We start from the raw sequence: 12,779 nt of genomic DNA, 5'->3' as shown, positions 1-12,779 counted from the left end.
TCCAGAGAAGTGCAAATTTCAAAGGATGGCTGTATTTTGGTTCCTATCTTGTTTTGCAAAGTGCAGTTATGGCGGTTCGCCTTTAAATGAGAACTAAATCAAATTTCTTCCCGATCCCTACAACAGAGAAGCAAACAGAAGTGTCGTTTCTTGCTCTTGGTGTTCTAAACTGAGGATGGTTCACCCCAAAGGTCAAGCCTTAGCAGATGACGTGGGCTTCCCTGAAACCTAGATGGACAGCCGTCTCCAAGAGGCATATCCTGCTCAGGAGACGTTGACTCTCTCTCTTGTGCGCGCTCTCTCTCTCTCTCTTCTCTCTCTCTCTTCTCTCTCTCTCTCTCTCTCTCTCTCTCTCTCTCTCTCTCACCTTGGCTTTTTGATCGTAAATGCTTTTAAAAGCTTTCTGGCTTCTAAGGTTTCTGAGGTTTCCTGTATGAAACCTCAGAGGGTTTCGCTGGAGAGGCGAGCCATGCTGTGCTCTCAGAGAATCGATTTCCTTTAGCAGCTTAACTTCTCGTTAAGAGGAAGGAGCAGCCTCACGTTTAAGATAGGCACAAAAGGAGAGAATGAGAAAGAGCACACAAGCCAGGGTGGGGGTGGAGAGAGGAAGACGCAAACTGAGGTGATGCCACAAAAAATGTCCAGGGTGGGCAGATACTGGAAATTATATTGTACTCGGCACTGCTTGGGAATTCTAAGGAAAACAACAACAGCAGTGCTGTTTAGAAAGGTTCAGTCTGCATCTTGATTCAAAACGGCATCCAATCATAGACAAAAAACCCCCTGCTCCTTGATATCAGGAACCATCACACAAGATCTGGTTCCTTTTTAAGAGGTGTCCAAATGCACAGAAGTGGCAAAGTATATTTCCAGGTGGGCGAGTTGTGTCCGACGTTTTAAGAGAACTGAAAGAAAAATATAGTGTATGTTAATGACAGAGAGTCCATCAATGGGCTGGGGTGGGGGACAAGTGGAGGGGCGAAACTCCTTGTATGGGGGGCATTTGCTCTCCTGCCAACTCCCCCTGGTGCCACCCACACATGCATTGCTTTCTTATTTTGAGAGACAAAAGCCGTGACCTAGTCTGAGTGAGCATCACCGGCCCTGGAGCACCATGGTGAGGACTTTCACAATCTGCCTTCCCTCCCTCTGCTCATTCCCGCCAGGATGGCAAGCCATTCAGTAACTGCTTATTAACACAGTCTGGAAACAACCTGACCTTTTGGCGAAGAGTAAATCAACCAACTCATTACTCCCTCCCAGGTGTATTATATTTATGTATTGCATGTGCCTATGCATGGATGTGTTTGTGTATGCAATGCTACACAAGGTCAGTCCACTGCAGAAAAGAGATACATTGCTAGTTCTCTTTGGCTGCTTTCTTGTCATTCCACCCTCCAGCTTGCTTCATCCTGTTAAAATAGCTGACAACAGCTATTAATGTAACCCCAGATGCCCAGATGGGTAGTAGCAAAGCGGGTTGAAAGCGAAGCCTCCTTGTTGAGGAACGCTGTGTTTCAGTCCCAGTGCTATAGATCCTCATTTGTAGAGAGACCCTTCTGAGCAGGCAAAGCGGTATGGGGCTTTATTAGGAAGAGGTAGCTGAAGTGAGCAGTGTACCCTACCTGTGGTGGCGACAGTTGTCCACCCTACCATACATGCAATATGCCTATGCTTAGGAAGTGAATTTACAGGGAACCTCACTTACAATTCGCAGCTGTCGTTTGTGCACTCTCAGATGCAAATGTCCCTGAATGATACAATATGTGTGTTGGGCGGGGGGGTGGGGAACCCAACAGATATGTTGCCGAGGAAGAAGCTAAGCCCCCCACTCCCGAAAGAGTGATGAATGGGTACGAATTGGGCTGCATATGTGCTAAAGCACATGCCTTTCCCCCCAAAGTATCCTGGGAATTTATCCCTCCCTGCCTGCAGGCTTACATTCTAAAACACACATCACAAAAGGAAAAGGGGATGAGGAGGAAAGAGGAAACAAGGAAGCTAGTGATCCAGTTCTTGAACTTACACAGTAGTTCTTATAACTTATAATGAGCAGCTGGAATGGAATGGTTCAGAAAGAGGAGGAGCCAATTCATCATACATTTAAAGCACATGGCTTTCCCCAAACAACCCTGGGTACTGGGAATTGTAGCTCTGTGAAGGGTAAACTACAGTTCACAGGATTCTTTTGAGGAAAACCATGTGCTTTAAATGTACGTCACATAGGAAGCCTAGGTTTACGAAACTAAACTTGCCTTGTACCCATTTGTTACTGACATAGCAGGTTTCATAACAAATGAAAACCTGAAGCCAAGGGGGCTTATTTGGTTCTATTTGTCATTCGCTACAAACCAAATGCAGCCTTCTAAAAGCCATGCTTCCTCTATCTGGCTCCTATTTTTGCTGAATAAATTGTTTCGGACAGACATGGCGTTATCTCCTTGTGATAAATTTTGTCTTCAGTTGAGGCAGCCAGACATATTACGCTCCCCAGAAGCTTAAACCTTTGAGCCGCCCGCTTTCCCACAAGCGCCTGTGATAAATATAACCCCTTGATGCTGCTAATTAGGTTTATGTGTTTGGGTGGGGGAGTGGGCTCCAGCACTTTTTGCTCCATCCCACCCCCACTGCTCAGGAATCCTTCACCTGTCCTGGTCAATGTATTGTGGTCAAGGAGTCAGTAGCAAACAGATCCGGCAGGATATACGGTATGTCAACTGCTTTTTAGCCTCAGATAACTGCAAGGGGAAAAAAGCCATGCTGCATCGCAGAGCTGCACACTAACTTACATATTTGTTAAATGAACATGTGTTTCCTGCCTTCTGCTTTTGAACAAACCTCTCTTTGCCTCGAAAGCTTTATTTCTAAAAAAGTGTTGTTGCAGCAAACAAAATGAATACCCTGTGTTCTTTCCTTCCAATAAAAACAGCCAGACCCTCTGATTTGTGCCCACCTCAGAGTTGACCCATTGCAATTGATGGACCTAAGTGAGTTGTTCTCATTAACTTCAGTAGATCTACTCTTGAGTCGAACTAGCATTGGTGACAGCCCCACTGTAGTTACCTTACTAGCTTATCATGAAATTTGCTCACGACCACATTTATTCTTTCTGGGGGGGTGGGGGGCAAGCAAACAAACCCCAAAATTGTTGAGCTTTTTTTCCACATCAACGCCAAAAAGAATTCGATTTTTGACTTGCCGAAGATCTAGGACAAAGCACCACATTTCAAAAATTCCCCCCAGACATCAATTCTCCCTTTGAAATCCTAGTAACGTCTGCGGAAATCCGGACGTCTGGCAGCCCTAGAGTAGCCCCATTGAAATTAACCATCTCCATTAATGTCAGTGGGGCTGCTCTGAGTATGACTAACATTTGAAACAACTCAAACAAACCTATAGTGGAAAGTCATACCCTTTGACCAGGAAGCTCATTTATCGTAACCTTGGATGTTTGAAGGAGGCTGACTGTAGTTAGGGTGGGGGGGAAAAGAACTCAACATATACCCAGAAGCATAATGTTAACATTATTATTGCAGCACTGAAGTTGTTACTCACATTTAACCTTGTACTGGCAAAGTCCTTGATATTTGCAGGTATGTTCTTTAAAATTACTAGTGAGGCCCTGAGGAAGGCATTCTGCTTGAAGGTGTCGGTGAGGTGTGGCCCTTTTGACCAGGCTTTGCACTGTGACCTGTTTTCTGGATTTGGGCTTGCATCCAACCAAGCTGTGATTAGCTGTGGTTCCCTGCATTGCAGGTGGTTGGACTAGATGACCTTTCTGACTCTGCAGTTCTATGATTCAGTGAGTCTATATCCCTGCAGTTTGGGGATGAATGGATGCACATCACAAGTGAGTTCTTATGGTGGCTAATAGACTTATATTATCCTAGAATCGTAGAGGTGCATAGAACCTCCAGCTCCCTGCAATGCAGGAATCATTTGCACATCATGAGAATTAGAGTCTCATGCTCTGCCAACTGAGCTATCCCAGGTACTTTGATCCTGTAAGAATAAATACGTACTGTCTGTTACGCGTCAGTCTGAGGACCTCACTGCCCTGTGTGCCTTGAGCATATTTCATATACGCCTCAATAGAGGTTTGGTTTAAGATTTGTGTACCAGTGTGCACTGAATCTACAATGTGAATTGAGGGTGGCCTACTCTTATTTCTGAGTATTAATTGTATGTCATTATTTGTCTGGGTTTCCCCACCCCAATCTCTGCCTATTTAAATGTTATTTCATCTTTTTCCTTTAAAAGAATTTTGAAAAATTATTATCACTATTATTGCACCAGGAGGAAGGGTAGGGCAGCGCTGGTAGAGCACATGCTTTGAATGCAAAAAGTCCCAAGTTCAATCCTGGGGCTTCCTAGTGAAGATTGAGAAAGACATTGGCTGCATGTCAGTAAGAGATGATACTGAGCCACATGGAACAATGGTCTGACTCAGCAACCAGGCTAGCTGAAGGATCGTTGTGGATAGGGAGGGATATGAAAGGCTATTCAAGCCACTCATTTGCCTCCCACCAATGGCAGCATCTTGGGGACAAGGAGTCACTTGCTTATTTTATAAATTGTATATACCGCTTGAGTGAAAAAAAAAACCAACCCAACATCCTCAGAGTGGTTTGCAAAAAGAATTAAGCAATGAGGTTATCAGTAAAAACTTTTTTTAAAAAAAGTGTGGATGTTGCTGCTCTAAAAGATTGGTTTCTTACAAATGTGGAATGCATAATATGTAACAGTGCAGTTCCACATACTGCTCCGACTAAGAATCCGTGCATTCAACTAAGTTCGACTCAGAGAAGACCCGCTGAAATTAATGAGCCGAAGTTAGTCAAGACCATTCACTCTAATAGATCTGCTCTCTGAATAAGACTAGCATTGGATGCAACCCAGCAGAAACAGCCCACTGGTCAGGAAGCTGACAAATTCCAGGCATCACCACCAGAGGGAGTGCTGCACCAAGGAGGTGGGAAGGGAAAGGGGAGTAAAGTAACTGGCAGCCCCAAAACGCCATGAACAGTGGTCACTTTCAAAACGCAATTGCATGAGATGGGGGCACACTCATGTTTGCACGAGGGTCGCTAAATCTTCTCAGCTGGCCTGTGAATGAAGGTGCCCTTAAATGAAGGCTGCAGATGGAAAACAGGCTGTTTTATTTATTTTATGCCAGTTTCCTTTTGTATGAGGACTGGTAGTTAGACACACAGGCCAAATTGAGCTGGATTTGCTGCCTTTGTTTGTGATGGCGGGTGTGTTCGGTCGAGTGCAACAGAAGAGGCAGGGAGCAATGCAAGAAATTTGGCGCCAATCTGCCCGGCTTTGAAAGAGGCGGCATTCCAATCCCCTTTGGCCTTAAGAGAAAGTCCTGATTGAGTGCTTCAGCTCAGTGACCTCCCCTGACCCCTGAGAACGCGACTGCTTCTCTAGAGGCACTTCTTTTCAATTAATCAAATTAACAGCTTGGATAAATCTGCCCACCACTTGGAACAGCTGTGACCTACTGCAGCGCCCACTTCCAATAGCTCTCTCGGATCAGGGCCTTTCCCCTCTGCCCTGTAGGCTTAGCACCATCTTCTGTTAAGTACACCTTTCTAAATAAAACATTTTGATGGCCTGGTTTCTACTAGACTGTATATTGGCCAGTAAAATGCCAACCTTTGCCTAATGGGGCCATAAGTACATAATTAATAAACAAACAAATAAATAAATAAGACCAGACTGGATCAGACCAGATGTTCATAATGGCTGTGTACACATCATAAATTTAAAGCAACATGACCTCCCCCAAAGAATGCAGGGAACTGAAGTTTATAAAGGGTGCTGGGAATTGTAAGGAGGTAAACTACGGTTTCCAGGATTTTTTTGGTGGGAAGTGATGTGCTTTAAATATATGGTGCTCATACAGGTCTAGAATTATGTTAGCAGCCAGATGTTTCTGAAAACTCCCAAGCAGGGTATGAAACCAACAGCCTTCCTCAGCACCTGGTACTGACTTCCTGTGTCCATGGGGACTTCCAAGTGACCCTATTTTGCACCATGGATTTGTCTAATCTGCACTGAAAGCCCATCTAAGCTAGCGAACCTTGTGCTTAATTACCATACTTTAGGTCCTTATTTGCCCCAAAATATAGGGAAACGTTTGCACTAACTTGACTTTGTTCTTCCCTGTTATTTTCAAAGATTTAATGGTATTCCTTATGATCGTTGTGTTTTCACCTGTGGTAGTGAAGATTTAGGAACTGTTGCCATATTTTGTAATGTTTATATGGATAAAGGAGCTGGACTTATAGATCCCTTGATTGTTCCTTTCCCATGAAGACCTTTAGAGTGCTTTACAGCCTCTCTGGTCATTGATACACAACCTGAGTCTCATGTAAACTGAATGGGTTACAGCATTTGAATCCCAACTATGATGATTCAAAAGAAACTTTTGCAGAATTGTTAAGCGTTACTGGTTTTGATTTTGTCCTACTTAAAAAAGATTTAGAATGAAAAATGGGCGGTTAGTGTGCTTGTCTTTTTTAGTTACTATCCCATTCATTGTATGGAATCGAATGTTTGGTTTTAGAATCCGAAGGTCTGTAGACTAGAAGTAAACTTGAACAAAGTCATTGACACAAGCAGAAGCTCCCATCACTACTAATCATCTGTTACAGCAAGTGGCTGTTACAGCAGTTACAGTGGCTGTTACAGCAAGCTTGACATACAGAGGTAGTACACCTCCTGAAAGCCAGCTGCTGAGAACAAGAGTGCAGCTAGGGGTTCCCTTTGTGCTTGGGAGCTTCTTAACAACATCTGGCCAGGAGCTGCTGGGAACAGAACTATGGGCTAAATAGACCCTTTGTTGTCCTGCAAGGTAGTCCTAGTTCCGCTGCAAAGTCTAGTTCCAGGTGCAAAGGAAGCCACAAATAAGGGAGGTTTTTGTTTTATTTTGCAAGTATTTTATTGGCTCAGCATGGTCAAATTTCTTCCTCCTCTTACAGCCCCAACCCTACATATGTTGACTTGAAATTCCCCCAGTGGGGCACACTCCCAAACAAGTGTGCATAGGGCCTTACACCCACTTGGAATATAAAGAAGAGTCTTACTGAACTGGGCCAAGGTTTAGTATACTTCAGCGTCTTGTTGCCAACAGTGACTAACAAGATGCCCCAACGAAACTCATAAGTGGGGTGGAAATGCAGTAGCCCTACCTAGAAGCCTGAGCCCACTAGCTTGTACTTGCAGGTCCACTGGCTCTGAACTGGAGGTTCTATGATGGCCAACAGCTGCTTGATGCTCCCTTCACACGATTCTGCCTAACCCCCTAACTCTGAAAACTATCTTAAGCCAACCTAGAAATACTTCTAGCCTCCTTGCCGGTAAATGTGCATTGGATTGCAGATGCATAACCCAATCCTATGCATCCTATGAATTACTTGGAAGTCATTTCTGCTGTGTTCAATTGAGCTTATTCCCAGGTAGTGCTTCAGTTATAAGTGTGTTTATATTGGGGGGGGGGAGCCTTATGAACATTTGTAGTGAACAACTGAACTACTGCTTTATCCAACTAAGTTCTGCTCAGAATAGGCCCCCTGGAATTGATGGACCTTAGTTAGTCATGTTTGTTAAATTTAATGGGTGTACACTGAGTAGGACTAGCATTGTGACAACAACAACAATAAGTAGTAGTAGAAATAATAATAATAATAATAATAATAATAATAATAATGGTAGTATATTTATTTATATGCTACCTTTTTCCCTGATGGGACTCAAGGCAACTTACAGTTAAAAAAGAATCACTAAAAACATGGAAAAAACAATATTTTTTTAAAAAAATTCAACATTAATAGAATTAAAACTATATACATATATACAATCTGTTTAAAACATCCAAATAATTACAATAAAAACAGCACCTGCCCTTTCATTAAAAACAGTCAATTTCCAAAAAGCCTATTGGAACAAGGTCTTCACCTGCCGGCAGAAGGACAAGAAGGAGGGAGCCAGGCTAGCTTCTCCAGGGAGGCAGTTCCAGAATCTGGGAGCAGCTCCTGAGAAGGGCCTTTCCTGTATCCCCACCAAATGTGCCTCGGAGGGTGCCAGAACCGTGAGAAAGGCTCCCCTGAAGATCTCAAAACCTGGGCAAGTTCATATGAGGGAATATGGTCTTTCAGATAGCTTGGACCTAAACCATGTAATGCTCGGTTCAGAGGGAAAATCCCAGCATGATTTCTATGCAGCAGTCACTGAGCCTGACAGTTAATGTTTTTCACCTCAAGTTTCCTCTACAACTGCCACATTAAGGGAGACAGTTAGTCCCCCTTTGTATCAGCGCACAGAAAACTTCAAGGATGCTTCTTCAGGCACATAGCAAGTACATTACTTAAAGGTAAAGGTAAAGGTACACCTGCCCGTACGGGCCAGTCTTGACAGACTCTGGGGTTGTGCGCCCATCTCACTTAAGAGGCCAGGGGCCAGCGCTGTCCGGAGACACTTCCGGGTCACGTGGCCAGCGTGACATCGCTGCTCTGGCCAGAGCCAGAGCCAGAGCCAGAGCCGCACACGGAAACGCCGTTTACCTTCCCGCTGGTAAGCGGTCCCTATTTATCTACTTGCACCCGGAGGTGCTTTCGAACTGCTAGGTTGGCAGGCGCTGGGACCGAGCAGTGGGAGCGCACCCCGCCGCAGGGATTCGAACCGCCGACCTTTCGATCGGCAAGCCCTAGGCGCTGAGGCTTTAACCCACAGCGCCACCTGCGTCCCTACTTAGTACATTACTTAGTAGAACTTAATTACAGAAAAGAAGATAAATGAGCTTAATGGCTTAAAATTTATAAAATATTAGCAGTCCAAATCTAAAATATTTATTATTTATGCAGAGGTGAGAAATCCTAATTAAATCACAATTACCTGAATCAACAAGGCTAGAACTGAGCAGCCTGCAAATGTTGAGATGGCTTCCCAAATGACAACGTGAGAGATGCGTATGTATACCTAATTTTTTATTTGAAAGAGATACTGTATTTTTTCTAACATTTCTCAATTATCCAAGAAAAACAACAATCCAAGAAAAGCAACTTCATGAAAGGAATTGATAAATCATATGCCCAAAATACATACACTGCAACAGCTTTGATTAAACATAATGACTAGCATCAAAGCAAAATAATTTTAGCAACATCTAATAAAACTAAATCAAATACAAATAACTATTTTTAAAAGCATCTATACAGAAGTTACATAGTTAGTATGAAAAAATGTATATAGTTCACATTTGAGCATACTAAAAATACTGATTTTAAAAACAGTATTCACTGTGAACACAGCTTGTTTAGCTAATCTAGAAGGGTGGATTGATTAAATCAGGCCAACTCAAAGTTTTCTTTCTTTATCAGGAGACATAAGGTTATTGGTTCAAGATAGGAAATGAGGAGCACTGATGTACCAGTCTGATATGCAAGTCTGGCCTGTTTCCAAAGGGCACTGCAAAAATAGAAAGATGCTTTTTATTCCCATTTTAACAAATTTAATTGTGTTGCATTGGAGTAAGGAAAATCAGCTACAGGACCTCTTCCAGTGTCTAAGGAACCAGCCAAAATGGCGGCAGAAAGAAGTGCAGAAGTGGGAATATTTGATCATTACTATTTTATAATTATATTTGATTTACTGATCACCCTTTAAACAACTCTAAGAAATTTACATGAAATAATATAAAACAGTTAAAAACACAAAAACTAATACATTTAAAACAAGACCCTTATAAGCAGACATAGAAATGGCCCATCTAGTCTAGTGTTCTGTCCTCACAGTGGCCACCAAGATGCTTGTGGGGAACCTGCCTCCAGCTGTGGTGGAAGAGTAGGGCCATTGTGACTAGTAGCCATTCATAGCCTTTGATGGACACTTGTGTTGAGACCCATTTATCCAGCTGGGAAAGCCTGGGAATATTTTCCACAGCATTGGATACAACCAATTATTATTTATTAAATTTATATTCCACCCTTCCTCCCAAGGAGCCCAGGATGGCAAACATCAAGGATAAAACAATGCCATTAAAACAGTGTTAGAAACTGAGATATGAAAGCTAGGAGCTAAATGGCACCTTAAACGTAGGTTATGGGCGCAACAAAGGAATGTCTAGGCATGCTTTTTTTATAACAAGAATACAAAGCTGAAAATGAATGAACTGCAGCTAAAATATTATGTTCATTTTTCACATGGTCTAGTCCTTCCCCTGCCCATCCTCCTAATATTTTTAAGAGGGTCACTTCTCCAGTCTACAGAGAGTAGCTGGAAGTGGGGAGGCAGAAAAAGGTCCTCCTTTCCTTCCACTCTGCAGTTTCAGTCTGAAATGTTAGGCGCAGTACTGCACCCAGAGCTCCGAAACTGCTTGCGCTAATGAAATTCCCCATCACAAAATGTGCCTAGAACATTTGGCGTTTTGAACACTGCATTAAAAAATAGAATAAAAACATATTTAAAACATAATTTAAAATTCTTAAGATTTTTGTTAAAAGTTTCTTAGGCAAGATTTGGTTCTTTATTATTTATTTAGTAACATTTATACACTGCTTGATTGTAAAAAAACAAAAACAAACTCAAAAGCGATTTAGAAAAGATAAAACAGTAAAATCAACAAAAAACTTGCAACCCTACAAAAGTTGAAATACTAAAACGTATTAAAATTACCTCAACTTTCTAGATAGTCTATGCCAAACAGGGAAGTTTTTAGCAGGCGCAGGAAAAAAAAGTACAGTGAAGGCGCCTGCTAGATCTCAATAGGCAGGGAGTTCCAAAGTGTGTGGCACGAAACAATAATGTTTTTACAAATGTGGTCAGGGGTATTATGTGGCAATTCCGCCGATCGATCTCAGCGGTGGAATGGGCACATGTAGGGCGAAGCCCAGGGTGGGGGAATCAGTGAAGGCTCCCAGATAAGCATAAGCAGATAAGAATGGTATCCAACTAAGTAATACTCCACGTGGCCCCACTGAAATTAACGCCCCAGATCATCAATGGGTCTCCTCTCCCTGCCTTAGGGCTTGCGTTGGCGACCGCCGGCCGGCCGCGCAACGCCACGCTCCTGCATGTCTGCTCAAGAGAAAGCTCCACGGAGCTCGACGGGGCCGGCTGCCAGGGAAGTGGGATTGCAGCAGCAGCAGCCTTGGGAAGCGTGACTCACTCGGGCTGGATCGGCCTTCGGGGCTGTCCCTACCCTAACCGGTAGCGCCCAAGGCCAGCGCTTCCTTCTCACGCTCCCTGGCTCGCTCGGCAGCCGCTCCGCCCCGTCGGGCCCACCCACCTCCTTCCTCCCAGCGGGGCCAGGCAGGGCCACCCGGCCGCCGATTGCGCCAGCGAAGGGCTGCGCGCCGCTCCCTCCTTCCCTCCTCGCTCCGTGCGCCACCGCCCGGCCCCGCGTGGGCGGCTGAACGCTAGTTGGCTCGCCGAGAGGCGGGCGGGCGGGCGGCCGCCGGCCAGCCATCAGCAGCCGCCGCCGCACGCAGCTCAAGCCAGGAGGGATTTTCTGGGTTGCTTGGCGGCGCGCCCGGCCTCGGGCTGCTGGAGCCTCCGCTGAGAGAGGGAGAGGAAAGAGAGATCGCTCCATTCTCATGACCTCCAGCCAGCGCGCGCGGCAGGGCGGCGGAGGGACGGCGCGGCCGCCGGCCCAGCAGCGCGCACCGCTCGCTCCAGGGCAGCCAAGTCGACAGCTGACCCGGGCCCTTGGCAGGCTGCTTTCCCCGGTGCAAGCCGGATCTGTTAGGATTCCGGATCCCTCCCTGCCTCCTCCCGCTGGTCACTCTAATTTTAATTTGGTGATATATAGCTATGGTATTGGGCTTAGAACCAGCTGTGTTACACACCATGCATTTAAAGTACATACACCCCCCCCCATCAAAAAAAGAATCCTGGGAACTGTATAGTTTGCCCCAACTCCAATTCTGACACTCTCACAAAGTACAGTCCCCAAGATTCTGTGGGTTGGTTGGGGAATGTGCTTTAAATACATGGTATATAACGCAGTCTGAGGTTCAAATGTTCCCAAAGCCAGGATGTTCTGAAGTAAAGGTACCCCTGCCCGTACGGGCCAGTCTTGACAGACTCTAGGGTTGTGCGCTCATCTCACTCTATAGGCCGGGAGCCAGCGCTGTCCGCAGGCACTTCCGGGTCACATGGCCAGCGTGACAAGCTGCATCTGGTGAGCCAGCGCAGCACACGGAACGCCGTTTACCTTCCCACTGGTAAGCGGTCCCTATTTATCTACTTGCACCTGGGGGTGCTTTCGAACTGCTAGGTTGGCAGGCGCTGGGACCGAACGATGGGAACGCACCCTGCCGCGGGGATTCGAACCGCCGACCATGCGATCGGCAAGTCCTAGGCGCTGAGGTTTTACCCACAGCGCCACCCGTGTCAGGATGTTCTGAAAGTGAGTGTAAAAAGAACCCTGGCGCACCACAGAAAGGTGCCTCAGCGTATTGATTCTGGGTTGCTTCCAGGCAAGGATGTTATTATCGCAAATGGGTCATTCAGATCTGACCCCCCCCCTCGCAAGTTAATTTTCATTTTTCCTGCCCACCCCACCCCACATCACAATATTCATTGCTATTCTGCTGCTTGCTGCTCACAACAATGGGCAAACCTTTGCAAAACTGCATCTGGGCTGTGTTTTTATGTCCCCTCAGTCACTGCTCCCACTGGTCCTCCTCTGCCCTTTTCCCATTCTGGGCATTAGCACAGGCATTTCTGCACCTATGCATGCACAGCTTTAAATAAATAAATAAATAAATAAA

The 12,779-nt window shown here is 45.1% G+C and overlaps 2 long non-coding RNA genes across 3 annotated transcripts in view; one reads left to right on the top strand and one right to left on the bottom strand.

Annotated features, from left to right (window-relative positions):
- Positions 1-12,779, top strand: part of LOC307222256 — a 142,471-nt gene that overhangs the window by 27,434 nt on the left and 102,258 nt on the right. The window lies entirely within an intron of this gene.
- On the bottom strand, positions 8,981-11,286 carry LOC307222612. The gene is made up of 2 exons (XR_013841814.1): positions 11,174-11,286; positions 8,981-9,474 (listed from the first exon to the last, which is right to left on the bottom strand). It is a non-coding gene; the product is annotated as an uncharacterized lncRNA (long non-coding RNA).

Source organism: Podarcis cretensis (assembly GCF_951804945.1).
Source record: "Podarcis cretensis genome assembly, chromosome: 8".
In the NCBI taxonomy this organism is placed as follows: domain Eukaryota; kingdom Metazoa; phylum Chordata; class Lepidosauria; order Squamata; family Lacertidae; genus Podarcis; species Podarcis cretensis.
The sequence above is the reverse complement of the archived record's forward strand: the minus strand, read 5'-3'. Positions and strand labels throughout refer to the sequence as shown.